This window comes from Scophthalmus maximus, chromosome 4 (genome assembly GCF_022379125.1).
Source record: "Scophthalmus maximus strain ysfricsl-2021 chromosome 4, ASM2237912v1, whole genome shotgun sequence".
NCBI classification, from domain to species: Eukaryota; Metazoa; Chordata; class Actinopteri; order Pleuronectiformes; family Scophthalmidae; genus Scophthalmus; species Scophthalmus maximus.
Window position 1 is genome coordinate 19,575,020 of NC_061518.1, and position 20,242 is coordinate 19,595,261.

At 42.1% G+C, this 20,242-nt stretch overlaps 1 long non-coding RNA gene across 2 annotated transcripts in view; it reads right to left on the reverse strand.

The window, feature by feature from the left end:
* Positions 1–20,242, reverse strand: part of LOC118302204 — a 196,669-nt gene that overhangs the window by 155,638 nt on the left and 20,789 nt on the right. For both annotated transcript variants that reach the window (XR_004790475.2, XR_004790477.2), the window contains exon 3: positions 915–1,069. This is a non-coding gene — a long non-coding RNA (uncharacterized LOC118302204). The remainder of the gene's footprint in view (positions 1–914; positions 1,070–20,242) is intronic.

A 20,242-nucleotide genomic window follows, 5' to 3' on the forward strand; every position in this document is an offset into this window, starting at 1 on the left:
TGGCCCCTTGCTTCTGATCTCACAGGCTAGTTTGCCGGGTGGCCTTGTGCACGGTGCTACTGCCCCCTGGGGGAGAAGCAGGGGATAATTGGAGCTGGGAGCGGCAGATGGCTCCTGCAGCTTCAGCACCAACGAATACTTGCGTTATCCACCAACAAGGAAACTCGTGAGGAGTAAGCACTCCCATGGGTTTTCTATCATCACCATACTAATCGGATCAGCCTTGGAAAAAAAAAATAAAAAATATGACAGCTCGTGTAAGTCAGGTGGTTATATGGCCATGAGCACTAATAAACAGAGGGGCTGTTACTGTCTCGACATCTGCGGGTGGTGATATCTGCATATACTAAAACAGGTTATTTTAACAATCACAGCATCATAATTAAATTTATTGACGGTATGTTTTGTCTTCTTCAGTTTTTACAAACCTGGTTATCATGATGCTGGTGTGTCAAGTAACTTGGAAAAGCTGGTCATACTTTTCTTTTTTTTTCTTCAGTTTTTAACCATTCTCCAGAGTAAAAAAAGGAAAGAAATCCATTTACACAAAGGATTCTGTGGTTGACGTCATCAGTACAGCCTCTTTTTTTTTATCTTTATCCGTTTTTAGCATGATAGCAGGCTTTTCAAGGAGTCAAAGTAGATTCCCCATCTTCCTCCCTTTGCCACTGTCACTTTCGCACACAGCACAAACACACACAGACAGAACCAGACGTACACGCAGAGACACAGACACACTAAAATGTAGCTGTGGCAAATGGAGGTGTGCAGATTGCCCACTTAGACGGTAACATTATCCTTTTTGTGTTTACTTTTCATTCTCTGCTCTCATTTTCAGCCTTTCTTCGGCGCTCTTTTTGTGCCCGCGCTCGCACAGCCTCTGTCAGGTGTGTGTGTGAGCGTCTATTTCCTACCCTCATTGTCCTGTCTCTTGTCATCCTTTCATCCGTCCCTCATCTCTCTGCCATCATCAAGGACCCGGTGGCCTCCTACGTAGCACCAGTGGAGAGAAGGGTCTGTATCTCGGCAACGCACCTAGCAACCGCTCCTCGTAACTATGGATTATAACCTGTTGCCAAGGGAGACAGAGATGGAGGATTGATTTTTTTTTTCTTTTCTTAGGGATGAAATTCAAAGTGAATTAGATGCATGAATAAACACTACATCAGGACAGGGCACACTAAAATTTATGAATGGTGACAATTCATTAACGGTTTTATCTGTGAGCTTTATACTTTATCTAGATAAAGATTAGCAAACGCATTATCACAGAAGCCTATTTTCATGATATGAAGTTGCTTCTGTGAATATTCAGGGAGTAGACAGTTAGAGACAGTCCCCACAAACATTATCAATAATATTTTTTTTTTCTGCAATTTCTTTTCAATGCATGTGTAAACATAACCATATAACCATTTAATCAAATGAGGGCTAATTTACCAGCAAACAAATTCACAAATCAAGCACTACATTATTTGTGTGTGTGTGTGTGTGTGTGTGTGTGTGTGTGTGTGTGTGTAAATTAGGTGACTTGAAGCACAAAGTTACTTTTTCATGTTTCATTATTAATTATTTAATTATTAGGAATAAAATGATTTCATTTAAAATTATTACTCTTCTATTTCTGCATTATTTCTATTCTCCTTTGTGAATCTTGACTATAGTAAATCATTCAAATAAATGAATCAGAAGGGAACAATGTAGCAAGAATTAGGATAATATTTTTGCCCTAACAGCGCATTGATTTTTTTTTTCTCTGAAATAAATTCTGACTCTGAAAACTGGTATGCAAGTTGGTAAAAACAATTAGAAACGCACTAAAAGCAAAAAGACAAAGCCCTTCTTCTTCTCTCTTCCTTGTGATGCTTTCCACCCATCCTCTCCATCACTCTCTGATGTTTGCTTTTACATGGCCACACAAACTTTCATATGTCATTAAATTAACCCACGATTTTCCATCACCTCGGAGCCAAATTATCACACTCTGCCTGGCGTCCCATGGACCGGCTTGCGGATATGAAAGCCCACAATTCCCCTGCTATCACCTCTCTGGGCTTTCACAAACACACTAATGATAGCCTGCCACCGCAGAACCGGGTGGAATGGAGCCGTAATGTCCTTGGAAAGTGCAGGCTGGTGAGCGTGCAGTGGAGAGGGACCTGCTCGCTTTCCCTCTCCTGGTGTCGATAGTCGTGCGTCCTCCGGCCTCCGTGTTAATGGACAGATTCTGCTTGAACCCAGACGGTGGGACGCTTGTCACGAGGCGCGAATTTGACAGAGGTCTGTGTCATTAGCCTTCCAGTGTTAAACAGAGAGTACCGATGCCCGCGTGTATTTCTCTCTCTCTCTCTCTCTCACACACACACACACACACACACACACACACACACACACACACACACACACACACACACACACACACACACACACACACACACACACACACACACACACACACACACACACACACACACACACACACACACACACACACACACACACACACACACACACACACACACACACACACACACACACACAGCCAAAACTCCACACAGTAAAAAAAAATACGGCACAGTACTATACACATCTGTCAAGATATTGTAGTATGCTATTATTCTGTATCATCCTGTGTTATGCTGGACAATAAAATTATACAATGCTCATGGCAAATAGTTAAAAAAAGTAGTTGCATGAAGTATTGATACAATTTATTGTTATTCACCATTTAATTACTTTTTTGGGTGCAATGTATTTCATTTATGTTCATTAAATATTGCTGTTCATTATATTTTGGAATCAATTATACAATATAGTACTGACCTCTACGTTGTACCATACTATAACACATAATACCAGGTTTAATATAGTATTATAAGGTACTATACTGTCTTACGTGTTGACTTAAAATAAATCATTGGATATATAAGTGTTTTATCCCGATTTTGAAAGGTAGCCATTTATCTTTTTAATCATCCTTTATTTAACCAGGAAAGTGCCATTGAGATACACTCATACAGGTCTCTTCTGCATGGGAGTCCTGGTCAAGACGGGCAGCAATGATATACTACAGCCTGCAGGTTTGTATGGAGTTACATTTGTATTTTATTTTTTAATCTCTGCGAAACATTATAATACAACTTTTGTCACCACCAACTACCATCTACAGTATATATATACCAGTATGTTTTCTATGTGTCCCTGCACTGTACGTTTTGCAGCATGTCTTTTTATCTAACAGTGTGAGGTGATTATGTATGTTGTGATACACCAGCCTCCCCCACACGCTACCATCTCCACAAATACCATAAGTGACTTTCATGTGGAACCTGGAGACATGAGGGGGAGGTTCAGTCAGAGGAGCCGTGAGCAGGTTTGGGCTGTGTGTCTTGCTCAAGGACACTTGGACAGAAGTTGAAACGTGACCACACAAAGGACGCTCACCCCAACTCTGCAGCGCTCCTGCACTCCCACCGAGTCACAGTTTATGGTTTGTAAAGGACAACCTGACTTTATTCTGGCTGAAATCTGTCATGCTGTTTGAATATATAACGATTTTTCATTTGTCCATGTTCATTTCACAGATCAGTAAGCTGTTTTGTGAGGACTGGACTGACAAGCCAAAAATTGTAAAAATAAAACAAATCAAAATAAAAACAATAATCAATGGTTAGTGAGAGGCTATTGTGAAAAGTCTGTCCAGACACATTACACAACATTTTAATTTCTGATGCAAAGACAACTACTGTAATTTTACTCTCCAATCGTGTGGCAACTGTGGCAACATTAACATTAGGATACAGCACTGCCAGAAAATATTATATGATCATGAATGAATAATATTAACAATATTCTGCCTTAAATCTCCCTTGGGATCAATGAAGTATCTCTCTATCCATCTAGTTTTTACTGAAAAGTGAAAGACTCATGTCTCCCCCGTGTTTCAAAGCCCCAGTGATTTACTACCATCTTGTGGTTGCTTGAGGAAACAAGCTGAAATAATATTACCTAATATTAAAAGAAAAGAAAAAATGTGCAGCAGTTTTCTATACATAAATTAAACAAACATCTGATCAACTTAAATGTGACCAATATATATATATATATATATATATATATATATATATATATATATATATATATATATATATATATATATATATATATATATATATATATATATATATATATATATATATATATATCTCCATACCTTTTTACATGAACGTTAGGAGGCACATAAATGGTAAGTTTGAATAATCACAGTTATTATTAAAATAATTCATAATTCTATGTTTTGTAAGATACTATGATACATAATTTCCATTTTGATAATGTATGGAGCTTGATGTGATATAATTCAGTTTTGCAATAATTGTGGATCCCTGAGCACATGATGTAATTTAATTTCTATAATAATATCTTAAACGTAACATGAATGCTTTAGCATTCCCGTCATTAATGGGCGTATTCATAGTCAACAGAAAAATAAGTGTCCCTTCTTGTATCACCATCAAATACAGCTTATTGAATGCCTGTTTTCTGTTTACCAAGATGCAATATGTCCTAACACCACATGAGGGCAGTAGGAGTCTGTCGCAGACACAGAGTGGACAAGCACAACTAAGGCCTCCGGGGAACAAAGGATTAGCTGGTGGTCCAGCACAGTCAAAAGACTGTCGTATGTAAATCATGTCAGTCCTCGGTGGCAGAGGAGCGTTATGCCAGTCGGATTTCATGCCCAGTCAACCAACAGTATAACAGACCTCCGGCCAGCAGACCCGTGGCTGAACGGTAAAAAAGGGGCATTGTACAAAGTCAGCCACTGACACAAAATCACTTTTCTCTACAATTGTTTTGTTTCTACAGTTTTCATTTGGGGATAGCTTTGTGCATTGGTTCCACGCCTGTACACATTTAGGACACACTGACTGTACAACAAAGAGCGGCTGTCAGGTAAAAGTTGTCAGCTGCAGGGGTTAGTGAACAGAATCCAGGGGGCCACGCAGGTTAATGCAGCAGCGTTCGCTGGTTAGATGCTGGTTTTCGCCTTCGACATAATTACCGTCCAGGTAAACACATTTCCATTCCAGTCAGACTATCAGTCACCTGGGGACGACGGGGGCTTTGCGGTGAGGGTGAGTGAGTGGGTAAATAATTTGGGAGAGGAAGATAGGGACACAATTAAACTGACACATGTAAATGTTGGCAAAATGGTGCGCGTGGAGGAGAGGGAGCCTTCTCAAGCAGCTAATTGATCAATTATGTAAACAGAGGCCTCCTCCTGGAGAGGTGCCGTGGTGGGGCTGGAGAATGTGGGGGGTGGGGGGTGGGATGAAGAAAGGTACTAACGATTCATCTTTGGCTAAAATATGAGTCATGGTGTTGAGAGTCCAGCAGAAAATGGCTGTGGTAAGATACTGTAAGAACATCTGGCAGCCAGTGTAATATAGTCAAATCCATGCCAGACGTCTGTGTCGTGTGTGTGTGTGTGTGTGTGTGTGTGTGTCTGTCTGTGTCTCAGAACACGTTATGTAAAATTGTTATTTTTTTCATCCTGTTTTCATCACTTTTTTGATTTCAAAATGAATGACATTGTATTTCTGCTTCCTCAGCTGCCACTGAACTCGCTGCAGAAAACTTAGTTTAGTTCATTCACCTGCACAAACACATGAGCGAGTGACACTCTAAGAAGAGCACCTTACAAAAACTACAGTCGCAATGTATAACCATAGAGTTATACTAAGACACAGAGGAAAAAACAATGGCAGCGTAACAAATGTAGACTATAATATTGTATTGGATAAGATGATCTAGTTCATCCCGAGTTGTGCTTGCATGCAGTTCAGCTGCTCGGTCCTCAATGAACTGCTCAAAGTTCTATCAGGGTGGGTGAAGTGTTTCATGTTTTAATGTGAGGGCCCCGTCTACCTAAGTATGCCCTTTGCCAGAGTGTGAAGTAGAGTACTCTGTCATGCCTTATTGCTGAAAGCACTGTATAAATAAAATTGACTTGATCAGATTTGAAATATAAATGTGGAACACAGGCAGTTCGGTTCCAGTTTGAAGATTAAATGTCTTTGACTTTGACTTACTTTGATGATATCTTGCCTCATAATGGGGGCTCTGTAAAAGTGTATTATCCCCACGCTCGGGAAGAGGCTAATACATTAACAAGAGATGCTCTGATGTTCTAAATGTGTGGAGTAAGTGGCGCCGAACGAGACGGGCTCCAGCGCTGACAACCAGGTGGACAGGTCCCCACCCTCATTCCCTCTGTCTTTCATTTGAATAATGCATGCTAATTACCTACTTGCTGAGAGCAGAACTGTCACCCCACAGGCCCCAATAGACATTTCCATGCACATAGAGAAACACGCACCGGCGTGCACACTCGCTGACACACATGCAGTAGCCATCGCTGCAGCCGGTCTACCAGCCTCCTAAACACTGGCACTTTTACAATGGAAACTTCAGAGACCCTAGTTGATAAATTTGAGAAAATCCTTTTAACAAAAGGCACCTGTCAAGTTACTACATGGGCAAATGATAGACTACAGCCACCCTGCTGGAAACGCTTAGCGGGACACTTTTTATGCTACCCAATTGTACAGCCTCTTTTAGTCAAAGAGATTGACAGGAAGGGTGATACTTTTGCTCAAGTAAAAGCACTGTTACTCTGATTCAATTTGATCTATACCCACAGTGATTTCATAATATAAAAATGGACTTAAAAGTAAAAAGTAGCTCATTTCTAACCTCTGTGTACAATTTCAAAATGTCTGTCCTTTGGAGCTTTGCAAATGCTAGTAAAAGTATCACAATATGTGCCACTACTTCACCACTTTGAGTGCACAAACATGCCAAACCAGCAACGGCATGGTTCCCTAATATGTAAAGTGCCAACTTACAGTAGATCCTAAAAAACAAAAAGAAGAAAGACGTTTTGTAACATTTACATGCAAACCTTACACTCGTGCAAACAAGCATGAACCTACACACATCCTGAAACCCATGAATTCCATTCACACGCACACACACACACACGCATATGTACATATACAGTATATATGTACACATTTTTGGCTCTCTCCCACCCATACACTCCATTACGCACACATCTGTGTAATATAGCCCTGGCATGGGACTAAAGCATGCACCTTTGCCGAGTCCCACACCACTCACAGTATATCGTCGGAGCTCAGGGGGTTTTCATCCCATTCGTTTGAGGCTTGGTTACGCGGAAAAATCCTCAGTTGGCAAAACCTGCAATTGCAATGATGAGCTTCCTGGCTGCATACCTAATATGGAGGTAAATCTGGCAAACTGTGTGTGGGTGTGTTTTTATGAGTTTATTGTGTGTACATGTGGCTGTGCGTGTGTGTGTTTGTCTGCATGGGTGTGGCTGCTTGCAGACAACTCGCCGACTAAAGTTGCCAGTGCTTGCATCTCTATTTGAACTCTGAAAGGCCCGTCATTGGTATGCAAGGCATGATGGGTCGTCAACCATAATTCGGGGGATAAAATCAATGATGCTGCCAGTGAATGACCCCATGGTTTTTACTGGTTCCATCAGTGACTTTGGGAGGGTGCGTGTGGCTCCGTGACACAGAGGTTTGACGGATCTTCAGCAGCTGTGTTGGTGGAGGGCCATGAGCGGGCGGGGATGAGGATGTTGACGAGGCTGTCCATTAAAGCTGCAAGTGACACATGAGCAGCAGTCTGTCCCAGGACCGTGATCACTGTCATCAGTTCGCCACCGCGGAGGGTTCAGCCCCGCATTAATGGATTCCGACTTGACAGATTCCACTTGATCGCATCTCAGTTGAATCTCCATTAAGATGTCAACGCAGTGGTTAATGCATCCGAGATTTTTCTGTTCGTCCTGCTAAACCGTTATTTATGACACTTATTAGGAAGCGTAACCCGGCCATCAATTAATGTCCGGCAGGCATGCTAAGCAATTGGGCCCATTGGCGTCATACCAAATGTACTGGAACGTCCATTAATGCTGCAATCCACACACAAGTGCTCACATTCAAATGAGCACATTCAGGGACACAAAAAGCCTTTCTTTAGGCACAGCTTTGCATGCAGGGACATTATTTTACTTTTTTTTCTTGACATCACGACCAAGGCAGAGGAAAATATATCTGAACCACTGACTGGATGCACATATTATGAGAAGAGTAAACGGTCTCTAGTCTAAAGGTCAGCTGATGAGATTGCATGGAGTGAAATGTCAAAAATATGTGATTTTTACTGGAGTGTGGTGCCTATTTGACACTTATTACAAGAGTGGTTAATACACTGACAATGAAATGCCTGCAGTGGCTTGGTGGCAATATGACATTTTAAAGAGCATTTAATACTGTTTATTCCATGTATACGTTACCATTCAATTTTCTTTTTTGAAATGGAAATTTCAGATATTTAAATAAACGTATTACTATAGTTTCGATTTACTTGAAGGCCTCTGGAAGTGTCTTTATCACCTCATTTACTTTTCAAAGCAGAGCTAATGTTAATTGTCTTTATGTTCCCAGAAAGCAGTAACAGCAGTTTGCATTTAGAGTATTTTAAGGCACAAAGTGCCGTCTTAAAGACAAACCACAAGCTGTGTTCCACCATGTGGAATGAAACACAGTTATATGGACACATCAGGAGATTAAATCAATTGATTATTGTAACTGATACTACTTTTGTTTTATTTTATCTTTGGTGGTCTTTGTAGTAAAGAGCTTGTTAAAAAGATGAATTTGATCAGTTATAATGGCAACTTTACTTCACTAATCATACAGTACATGCCAAAGAAGGGCCAGTTGAAACAGGAAAGGGAAAATAATCACTACAAGTTATCCTATGATCAAATCCCAGAAAAAGGAGGGTTGGCTTTGATTCACAGAGTTAAATCGTCAATTTTTGCATCACCTCTCTGATTTAAAATCAGTCTACTTTTTTAAAAAGGCAAAAAAAAAAACACAAACCCAAATTGCACGCACTTATCAGTCCATTAAATATGCCAGATTTTAAAAAAAAAACAAACATCCATGCATCATTCCCTGGTAAATGTCATGAACGCCCTCTCTCGCAATGTTCCTGGATCAGCCTCTTGGTCCAGACTAACGACATAGTTCAATGGGTTCTTCCTTTGCCTGTCACATCACTCCACCAAGTTTTGTCAAAATCTGTTCAGTGGCTTTTGCATAATTCTGCTGACCAACAAACCAACCCACCAACAAACGGACATGGGCGGACACATAACATCCCTAGCTAAAATGCAACTTAAGTTAATAGGGTAGGGATGAAAATGTGTACAACATCCCCGTGATGGGGAACAAAATATCCAAAACTTTACTTTTATAGAAAAATGTTTATAATTAAGTTATGAAATCGAACATAAATTCCTTCAATGAAAATGATCTGCGACAAAACTAGTTTGTGCCCTTCACCCAGTAGTTGAGTTTCACCTTTTCCGGTTTGTCAACAAAACCTAATGATGTACAAAATCAGGTTTTGTCGTGTGTGAACTGATTCTGAACTGTAGAGGGTTCAGATTCACGATCCTCAAGAGAATTCATTTTCTGCACCTGTAAAGGTCGATACGCTTCTAATGCGTGTATGCTAAATGTGAGGCTAAGCCAGGCCTGGACACATTTGAACAGATTACATGCAACGTTTTAGTGAGTTTTAGAGGTGATGGAAGTAGCTTCTTATTAAGCAAACAGAAATATGCGAGTCAATATTTTAGCCTAACCTTTGGCAAGAAGTGAATTTCCCAAAAATGTTGAACCATTCTTTCAAGCCACAAATCTTCTGCTATACCTAATTGATAAATATTAAAGTATTCTATACTTACAATGAGATGATTACTTAAAAAAAAAATGTTGCAACACCTTAAAAAAACATTTTATGGACAGAGTGAGACTGTGCAAGTGTGTTTATGTGACAGTCCCAGGCCTGTGGGCAGTTTTATAGTTTGACGGTACTGCTGATGTCTCTTCATTCTACCAGTGTGTGTGTGTGTGTGTGTGTGTGTGTGTGTGTGTGTGTGTGTGTGTGTGTGTGTGTGTGTGTGTGTGTGTGTGTGTGTGTGTGTGTGTGTGTGTGTGTGTGTGCGTGCGCAGCCATGGCCTGCGGGGCAGAGGGTTCTGTCAGGCCCACGACTGAGTGATGAATGTGTGTGCAGCGAGGGGAACCAGGTGCCAACTGCATTGACTCCACTTGTCCACCGACTGTGCGCACGTGCCGGTGTGTGTTTGAAAGCGCAGGAGAAGTAGGACACAAAGTGTGAACCGGAGGATATCTGTACATTTCACACACGCATGCTCGTGGCAGGTGTAAGTGAATGTGCAGGTGTCACCGCATGAAACATGTGCTTGTGGACGTGCATGTGTGCGATTCTGAAAGCACGGCTACGAGATAATACTTCTCTCTTTCTCATCTCCCTCATCCTCGCTCATCCTGACACCCCCCATGCCCTCTCCGTCACACTGCTGCCTCTCATCACAAACCTAATCGTCTCACCCCCTCGGCAAGTACGTGCTGTGCGAATTAAAGTGCCCCTGCCCTCTTTTTTTGCTTTCTTATTACTCTTTGTCTTCTTCCTCCTTCTCTTACCTCCTCCTCATGCTTCTCCTCCTAATAATTTTCAGCTTTTGTATGGGATGGGTGTCTGGCTTTAAGTGGCCGCAGCATTTCAATTACGTGTTTACTTATCTCCATTTAGCTATTGAGCCTCTGACACTTTCAATTTATGTTTACAAATTACAAACATTAGCATGTAAATGTGGAGGATGCCTCACAGGGCTTCCGTATTCACTGAAAAGGGGTCATGAAATAGGACAACAGCAAAAATAATAATGGCACAGCTTGTTCCAAAGCATTTGTTTGCATCCGCAGTTGTTGTGTGGCTAATGGACTTGAATATGCACGTACTGACAGTGGCTACATACTGCATGCACATGTGTGCGCATATTCGTGCATGTATGTGTAAAGAAAAATGGTTGCTACAACAAAGTTTCCCCTAATGTGCGAAAAAGGTTCCTACCGAAATATCGATACCCTTCCTGGAAGAAAAAAAAAACATTTTGGTAGAGAACACCTGCACACACACAAATAAACAAAGACACATAAACGTACGTGTGTGTGTGTATACTGTATACACGTACACAGACAAATGCAACCATATATTTAATGTATGTGTATATATACACATAAATATACTGTATACAGGCATACACATTTTATATATGTATATACTGTATATACATACACAAATGCACACATATTTACTGTGTGTGTGTGTGTGTGTGTGTGTGTGTGTGTGTGTGTGTGTGTGTGTGTGTGTGTGTGTGTGTGTGTGTGTGTGTGTGCGTGTGTGTGTGTGTGTGTGTGTAGTTTTTCATGCATATGCTAAATTCTATTTACCAAGTTCTTGGAGTTCGAGATAAATTGTGCAAGCCTTTTGGATTTTCCATTTTTGTTGAAATTAAAAGTCTGAACACACAAGCGCTAATGCATCGCGTTCAAAAATAAATGAGCACTACTCCATCCAGCTCAGCAGGAGCACAAAACATACTGCAAAGGCAAAGAGTGTATCATGAACCCCTCAGAAGGCTTTTCAATCAGGCAAGAAGCCCCAACTCATTTTCTCCTCCGAGCCGCGGTTGGTTGCAGTTGAAACCACAATTACATGGATAGACAGAGTGACTTAATGCTCATGAAAGGGAACGGGAAAAAAAGGCAAAGTCTATATTCAGGAGTTCAAACTGCGTTTGGTGCAAGTGTGGCTCTGTAGACTGTAACAGAGACTGCCTGTGGCTGGGAAGAGGAGTAAGGCAGGAGTAATCTATAACTGAGAGGCTAGTAATGAGAAAGATGTGCCAGCCGTCTGCTCGCTGTGATAAGATGAGGAAGTTCCCTCAGGGCCTAAAGCATCTCTGACCCAAACAACAAAGACAACAAACGGGTTACTGCCCAAACCATTCCTATTTTTTTTCCCCACCCTTCCTCTCCTTCTTCACTCCATCATTTCCATTCCATTTCTGCCTACGTCTCCTCCCTTCCTCTCCTTCTCTCGCCATCTCTCTCAACGCCTTTGTCTCCATCCATCTCTCCCCTTCTCTCTCTCTCTCTTTCTCTGATTTTTTTTCCCTCTGACCATCTATTCATGACTAAACCCAGCTCCATACAAAGCCTCGCTGCCATGTAATCGGTTTCATCAGCGTTTTTTTATTAGCTAAAGAAGAATACATGGTAATTAAGGGGAGCGCGGCCAGGCGTGACGGGGAGAGGCTTCACCCAGCTGCTGAAGTGGAACAAGAAGCAAAGAAAGGAATAAAGGGAGACGGAGGCAAGAGAACGGGGTGTGTGGGGGCAAGGACAGCAAGAAAAAAAAAAAGGAAGAAAGCGAGCCGAGAAAGGGCGAGAGAAAAAGGGAAAACAGACAGAGAGAGAGAGAGACGGAAGGTTTGAATGGCGACAGGAAATGAAAGGCTGGATCGCGAGGGTCACAGTGATTTTGGTCGCGCTCCCCGGTGTTGTGCAGGGGCGCATGCCGTTGGAATGGAAATGAGACTAATGTGTCGTTAATGTGGTCCGAGTCACACTGAACCAATATGAGGACCTCCACTGCCATCATCGGCCTAATCCCCTGTGTCCACTTAAATGGCCCATTCAGGACAAGTGCACCATGAGGGTGCTATCGGAACGAGGACGCCGCCGCCGTTTCGCGCTAGGTTGATTTTTATGTTCTTCCCACTGGCTGAACGGTACACGTGTTAATGAAGTAGATGAAGAGATGCTGCTCGTTGTTGAGCAACTTGAGGAGCACTGGGACAGATCAGCTTCTACTCGGACTCTCATTGCCTTTGTTTTTCAAGTGCCCTCGAATTGTAAAAAATGTAGCACATTTTGATACCATACGATTGAAGGAGCATTTCTCCAGTTTTAATATTCATCATGAAAGAAAATCACGTCAACATTACAATCAGCGTATCACGATCCTCCGTAACTTTTGTCTCAACTAGCACAGATCTTTAAATTTGTCCTAAACACAGTGTGTGCGTGCAAGCGTGCATGCGTGCGTGCGTGCGTGCGTGTGCGTCGCGAGGCGAAAAACACGCCTTTCCTCGGTACAGGATGTTCATTTCACACACAGAGAGCTGCAGCAGAAGCCAGTGGACCAGAGAGACCCAACTCAAGAGTGTATTTCCTGAAACATGCCGACGGTTCTGCCGCCAAGCTGTGCCAACATTTTTTTTTTTTTTTTTGCTGAAACAGCCACTGGCCTGTGAGAGCAAGTTTGCCCAGAGCTGAAATATCAATTATACTGTTCTCCCCAGCAGAGAGTGTGAAGCTTTAATCTTCAGTCAACCAATCAAAATGTTGTCTGGACTGGACTGAAAGAGGGAATTGTTGGCCACACTTAAAAAGGGCAGTAGTTTCAACCTTACTCGCTCATGTTGACCGGAGGACTTGGGCTTGCTTTGTTGCGATACCCTGCTTTTCCATGTGCATTTTTCCTCCCTCTCCCCTTTAGGTGCCACACATGAATACATAAACACCCACTTGCTCAACATACAAAAACTCAACCATCAGCCATTTTCTATACCCACTTATTCCGAGCAGCGTCATGCAGGCTGAAGCGTGTACTGGATGAAAGGGGCAGGGTACCCCCCACACAGATCACCGATCTGTCACACAAAGACACACAACCACACCCACGCTCATATTCACAACTACCACTGTGTTCACCTACAGTAACCTGCACGCCTTTGGACTATGTAGGGGAAACTGGAACATAGAAAACACTTATGCAGATATGGAAATGGCTCATTAATATGAACAATGTGGGCACATACATACAATGCCTGTAACTCATTCCTGTTCCATTCCGTGATTGTGCTGGGACCTTTAAGGTCAAGCCGGACTCTGAACTAACTTAGACCATTGTCTAACCTGTTTCAGGCCTTCATTCTAAACTAACCAACTCAGGAAGCGGGGCTGCAAATGTATAAAATCTTCAGCTCAAACTGGCTCAAATATGGAAAGAATGCATACACACAAACACTTTCCTCTGACTCCACACGGGCATTATACACTAAAAGATCCGCCCAAATTCCTCTGTCTTCTTCACACAGCACTGGCCCCCACTGAGCAGCAGCGGCAGCCTTCCTGGCTGGCATGTGAAGACTGTAATTTTCCGCCACACTTCCCCTGCTGTTTGCTGGCTCTTTCCTTGGTGCCGTGGAGATAGCGAGCGAGCGGTGAACAAGATGCGGGCCTCGCCAGCACTCCTGCCTCTGTGCGATTATTAATGCAGCAGCAGCCAGCGTGGCCGCCAGGTTAAAGCAGCAATCAGCACACACTAAATAAGATCATTCACCGCCTCTTTAAAAGGTAGACAGCTGCAGTGACTGACACACACACACACACACATATCGGTAAGCACATGGATGAAAGAGGATGCAGGTGAATGGAAGAAGGTACAGTGTATGCAAGCAAACGCACGCAAACACACACACACGCACGCACATGCACGCACACACACACACACACGCAGACACAGTGTTATGGAGATCACAAATACACTTCAATGGTTTAATCAACAGAAAATAATAACAATTAAATAAAATTAACACAACTAAATATTGTCGCCCCATCATTCAGCATAAGTAAGTAAGTGTGTATGTGTCAGTGCTTTATGATTTAATATTGCACATTTGGTTCTGCTTTCCACCTCAACCTGCTGAAATCTGTATCTACTGCATCAACTTTTTGACCTGACTTCATAGAAGCTATGTGTTCGAACTCAATGAAAACATACAAATTCAATACAAGGGTTCATGGATATGTCCGGCGAATACAGTTATGAAGAGCTGATCGTTCATCAAAGAGGATTTACAAAACACTGCTAATAGCTCTGTATGAACAAACAGACAAACATAAATTCGGTATGTAGGGTTGTCACAATATCAGATTTTCACTAGACAATCATCATCGCCAAAATAATTCTCAATAACGAATAGAAAGTCTGAAAAAGAAAATACTATCAGTCAATGTCATCTTTAAGATTGTGTGTTTTTACCAATTAATTATGCTCAAACTACGAGAGAGAGAGAGAGAGAGAGAGAGAGAGAGTGAGGTGTGTCCCGCTGACAGAAACGGAGTGCAGGAGATCAGAGACAGAACACATCAGTGTTGGCTCGAGTTTCTTTTTGTAAATCAAAAGATTTGATCCAAACTCCAGGGGAATGGTTGTCACAAAAGAGGACTGTGCGCCAAATGCAGCCGTTTCCGCATCATGCCCCCACCGCTCTGTCTCAGAAAGAGAGAGATGCTCAGCACATAGTTATAATCATTAACTCTACCCTAATAACTAATACTTACAATGTTGGAGAATAAACCACATAGTGCATCACGACAGAAATACACTGAACTGATTCAGGAGGCTGGATTGATTCACACGAGATTATCATATGCAGAATATTAACACTATATCATTCATTTTTAAAAATTTAGATTATCATCAGTATCAGATTATCGCGACAGTCCTGTAACATAGTAGGTGAAACGTTTGGTTTGACTGTTTCATTTTAAATGTCTGTGCTCCTTTTAAAACTAACTGATGTCCTTCGGGGAGGTGGTGCATGCTGGGAATGGAAATCAATGGAAAGGGGGTTGAAGTGTAAACAGATTATTAACACGGTGTTCTGTTCCCATTTCACTGTATTACACACCTCTATGATTCCCAATAGTTGACCTGAAGCACCATAGATTTTCAGGCACAAGGTGTGCAGAAATCCATTGGTAATTTCAGCCTGATCAATTAACCTTTCAAGCTTATCACGTTCTCAGTTTGGCTTGTTATGATGTGCTGCTGTGAGAAACAATGACAAACTACTTATGGTAGTAGACTTTGAGAGAAACTGCACTCGATCTTTAAAAATCTGTGCTATTAGGTTATTTAAATCTGCTATTTACTCATGATTCAGTTTAATTTTAGTAACACAATTCGCAATTGAAATATTATTGCAGTACTTAACCCGTCATAAAGGATGTCGACATTGTGTGAACACAAGCTTCTAAGATGTTTCCCAATAGGTCATTCTAGTCTATAGTGATCCAATAAGCCATTTCAACAGACATATTGGGTCAATTAATATTATTTTGCAAACATATTGTAATATATACTCCTACTATGAACATCCAGTCTTTCCATCCTGTCCATTAAAACTAAAACCACATTAGTTGAGAAGTAAGGAGCTACAACAGGTAGCACCTCAGAATATATGCCTATAATATTATCTATGATTAAAGCTACAGTGTGTAGTATTAAGGAGAACTTATTCACAGAAATTGAATATATTGTCCATAGCTATGCGTTCATATATGTTTAATCACCTGCAACAAAGAAACTGTCTTTTTTCGTCAACATTGAATGAGTTAAATATAGTTACATAAGGTCGGCCCGACCTCCGTGTAAGTCGCCATGTTTGCTAAGTCGCGATGAATACAGTTGCACACAACGGTCCAGAATACTTCACATTTGCGTTGTATTTTCAGAACCGCCGGATACCGGAAATGGAATCAGTGGTGCGCCGCCATTAAGTGTCCCCTGTCGATTGCTCAGTTGGTTGCGGTTTGCAACTTTACCACCAGATGCTGACGGAAAATTACAAAAATCATGCACTGGGGCTTTAATATCATAGACACTCTTAAATGTGAGACCAACTGTAGAGTAATATGTTAAGAGTTATGTATTTGATAGAAGATTAGGTGAAGATATCTACTTTTTACTGATCCCTGCTGCATAATATTGAAAAACTGAAACCCGCCACCCAGTCAACATATAGTTGATAAATGATAACTGCATTCTGACTCATTTTATTTTTTTCTGTTGACCAGTTACAGTAGCTGCAATGCGAACCACAGAGATCCCTTAAAATTCTTAAAGTCATCTAAAGAAAAATCTATTATAAGGATTACCACTTAAGAGGTCAGTAGGCAGAAGTATTCTACCTGTTAATAAAGTTAAATGCACTACAAAAATACTGTCATGATACAGTTAAATTGTTAATAATGATTGATAAAATATTATAATACATTTAAATACAGTATATTTACAATGGAGTTAAATAAAGTACTGTACTAATGAATCCTCAGAGAATTTCCACTGTAATTTAGGGGAAGGGTTTGTTTGTCCCTTTGATTCAGAGAACTGTGTTTTCTGGTGCAGTTGCCCCTGGTAGGGTATTAACCGGCTAATGGCCAGACAAAGGCTGGACTCACACTAAAGGAGTTTTGGGCCAATTTAACCCCCGATTCAGACCCTCTCAGAATCCTGGTCTGGAACCTTGGTCGGTACATATGTTCAGCCCAGATTATCTGGTAGTGGGAGGGATACATAGAGCCATTCTTGAACCTCCCAAACAGAATCACTGGGGTCGCCCCTATAATTATAAATCGTGTGATTTTCAGGATTTAAAATCAGGATGATTGCATTATGATTACAGCTTTCCGAGTGGAACCAAAGAGACAGCGATGGTGACCGCGAAACAACCTACTGTAAGAGTGTGGTGGACAGCTGAGTAGGAAGAGAGGCTTGTCAATACGTGGCAAAAACACAGATTCCTGTTCATTGTGTCTTCCAAGACTCATTTCTTCTTCCTAACACTGGGGGTTTACACTGCAAACCATTATTACAGCAAGTTGTCGCACTACGCCATGTCTCCATTGTGCTTGTTTTGTTTGCACCTTCTTCCTCATGAGATCAGGTCAGAGAGGTGAAGTGAGGTGGTGTGTCGCTCGCTCTGGAGTGATAATCTTAAAAAATTCCTGTAGCGTGTGATGTGCCGTTGCTTTCAAATCTTGTCGCGTGTGCATGTTTGAGATTAGGGAGAATAATATCTGCAAAGATTCTCCTCTTTTGGAGAGAGAGGCCGGGATTTGAAAACACCTGTCGTCTCAGCCCAGCTCAACATCAGATAAAGCTGCATCATAGCGGATGCTGCACCTTGCCCGGAAAAAGGGGAATCGGGAGTCCCCTCCTGGAGCCAGGCCTCGCATGGGAGTTTTTTCTTGGCAAGCAACTGGTAAATAAGAACTTAAGAAGCCTCTTGGAGGAGAGGGGAAATGTCTTCAAAACTCTACAACCAAGTCACTTTGTTCCTGATTCTTTTGGATAACTATGACACTGGTGCGGGAGTATGAAAGGATGGCCAGGAAAATTGCAGCCTACTGGAAACGATTTGAACCGAAGAAGCCTATTAGATGAGATCTGAAACGTCTTCAAGAATCTACAACCAAGTTCGTTTGCTACTGATTCAACGCTGTTTTGGAAATGTGAGAAGAATAATTTACAGAAAGAGAGGTCAAAGGTTTCATTTTCTGACACAAGCTGTTCCCCACAAGCTTGTTCCACTTTCAAGATAAACTTTCATCTGTGTGTACAAACGTCTTCATAACAAATTCTGTAAGTAACTAGACTTGGTGTTGTATTAACACCCAACCATGATGTTCACTGAACACATCGGAATAGCGTGTGCAGAGGAGGTGAAGTGTAATTTTTCCAGTACTCTGCACTTTTACAAACATGATGAAATTGAGCAATGGGAAGAAAAAAAAGCGCAGCATTTAGACAAAGAGCGATGTCGAGTAAAGAGATAGCATGAGCAGGATTGGTGGGGGAAAAAAAAAGGTTGGTAATTGTGTTGAGCCATCCATGGTGAACGCGCGAGTGTTTTTCCTGCTCTGAGAGGGGGGAAGAATTGTCGCCGGGCAGATAGATGGGAGGAAAAAGTGCTGCTGTGGCACTGATAAAGTGACTGAGGACCACTACTGCCACACTTGGACAATTCCCGACACAATCTTCCACCCGCTTTTCTTTTCCTCTGCTGCCAACCTCTGTTCTTGCAGGCATAATAATGACTGTTTTTGTCCCATGCTCCCATTCTGTCGCACACACACACACACACACACACACACACACACACACACACACACACACACACACACACACACACACACACACACACACACACACACACACACACACACACACACACACACACACACACACACACACACACACACACACACACACACACACACACACAGAGAAGACATGAGGAAAAGTAGGAAGGGAACCACTTTGCGATATAGTGAAGCCCTGACAACCTTTTATTAAACAGGCGAAATTAGAGGTTTGTAGCGTATCCTCTGTGGCCTGCAGATTCTGAATCTCGTGGCTGTCAGACGAAGGTATCTCTTGAAGCTTGTGAGCAAGAAAACTCGTTCTGATCTGCACTTGCACATTATCACTGGGATGTAAAAGTGCCTTCAATCTGTACACCACAAGCTCAGTTAGAGGGGGCGAAAAGACATTAGCACAAAAAGTTCACAGATGATGGCATGCAGCTATGCTGACGCCTGTAATAAAATAAGGCCAACCGGGTGTGCAAGAGTTGACATTGCATATAGGTGCACGGCCGGGGCATCTGCATAAAGAGCCTCTGCTCCTGCCAGCAGCCATCACGGCCTTGACAGATTAGAAATTGTGTGTGTAAGGATTCACCGCAAATAATGAGAAATGAGTTTTAAATTGTAGCTCAGGCACTGTGGAAAAATGGGCCCTGTCAATATGTGGTGTGTGTCATGCACGGAGAGGGGGGGGGGGAGTCAGAGAGTGTACTAGAGGATTTAAGGGGGAGAGAGATAGGGAGAGGGAGAGGGGGAGAGAGAGAGAGAGAATGAGGGATCAGGGGATGACTTTGTTTTGGTTTACTGCTTATTACCATCATAATCCTTTGTCCTGTTTTCCACTCTGCAGTCCGGGCACACCTCTCGCCTCCGTCTCTGCGTTAGACACTGTGATTGCCTTGTATTTAAGAAGCCTTCTGTGAGCCTCTGTTCCGACAAATGCTTTTCCAATACCAATCACAGCTGAGTGCACCTCATTTGAATCTGTGAAAGGGGTTTTGATTCCATCAGCAGAATGCTCCTCCAAGCGCGGCGCAGACCATTCAATACTGTGGCGACGTGCGAAAGCCCCAGAATATTCTCACCTAGCATATGCATACACTGTAAAGGCTTTGAAAGAGGGCTGCCTAGCCTCTTCAAACCGTGTTGTTCATTAATCCCCCTTTTATTCTCTACATAGGACCTCATTAGCTGTTCTACTTTATGGCATTCGGAAATTGTAAGCCGTGCTTCCACGTGACTTTCAAGCGTGTGATGA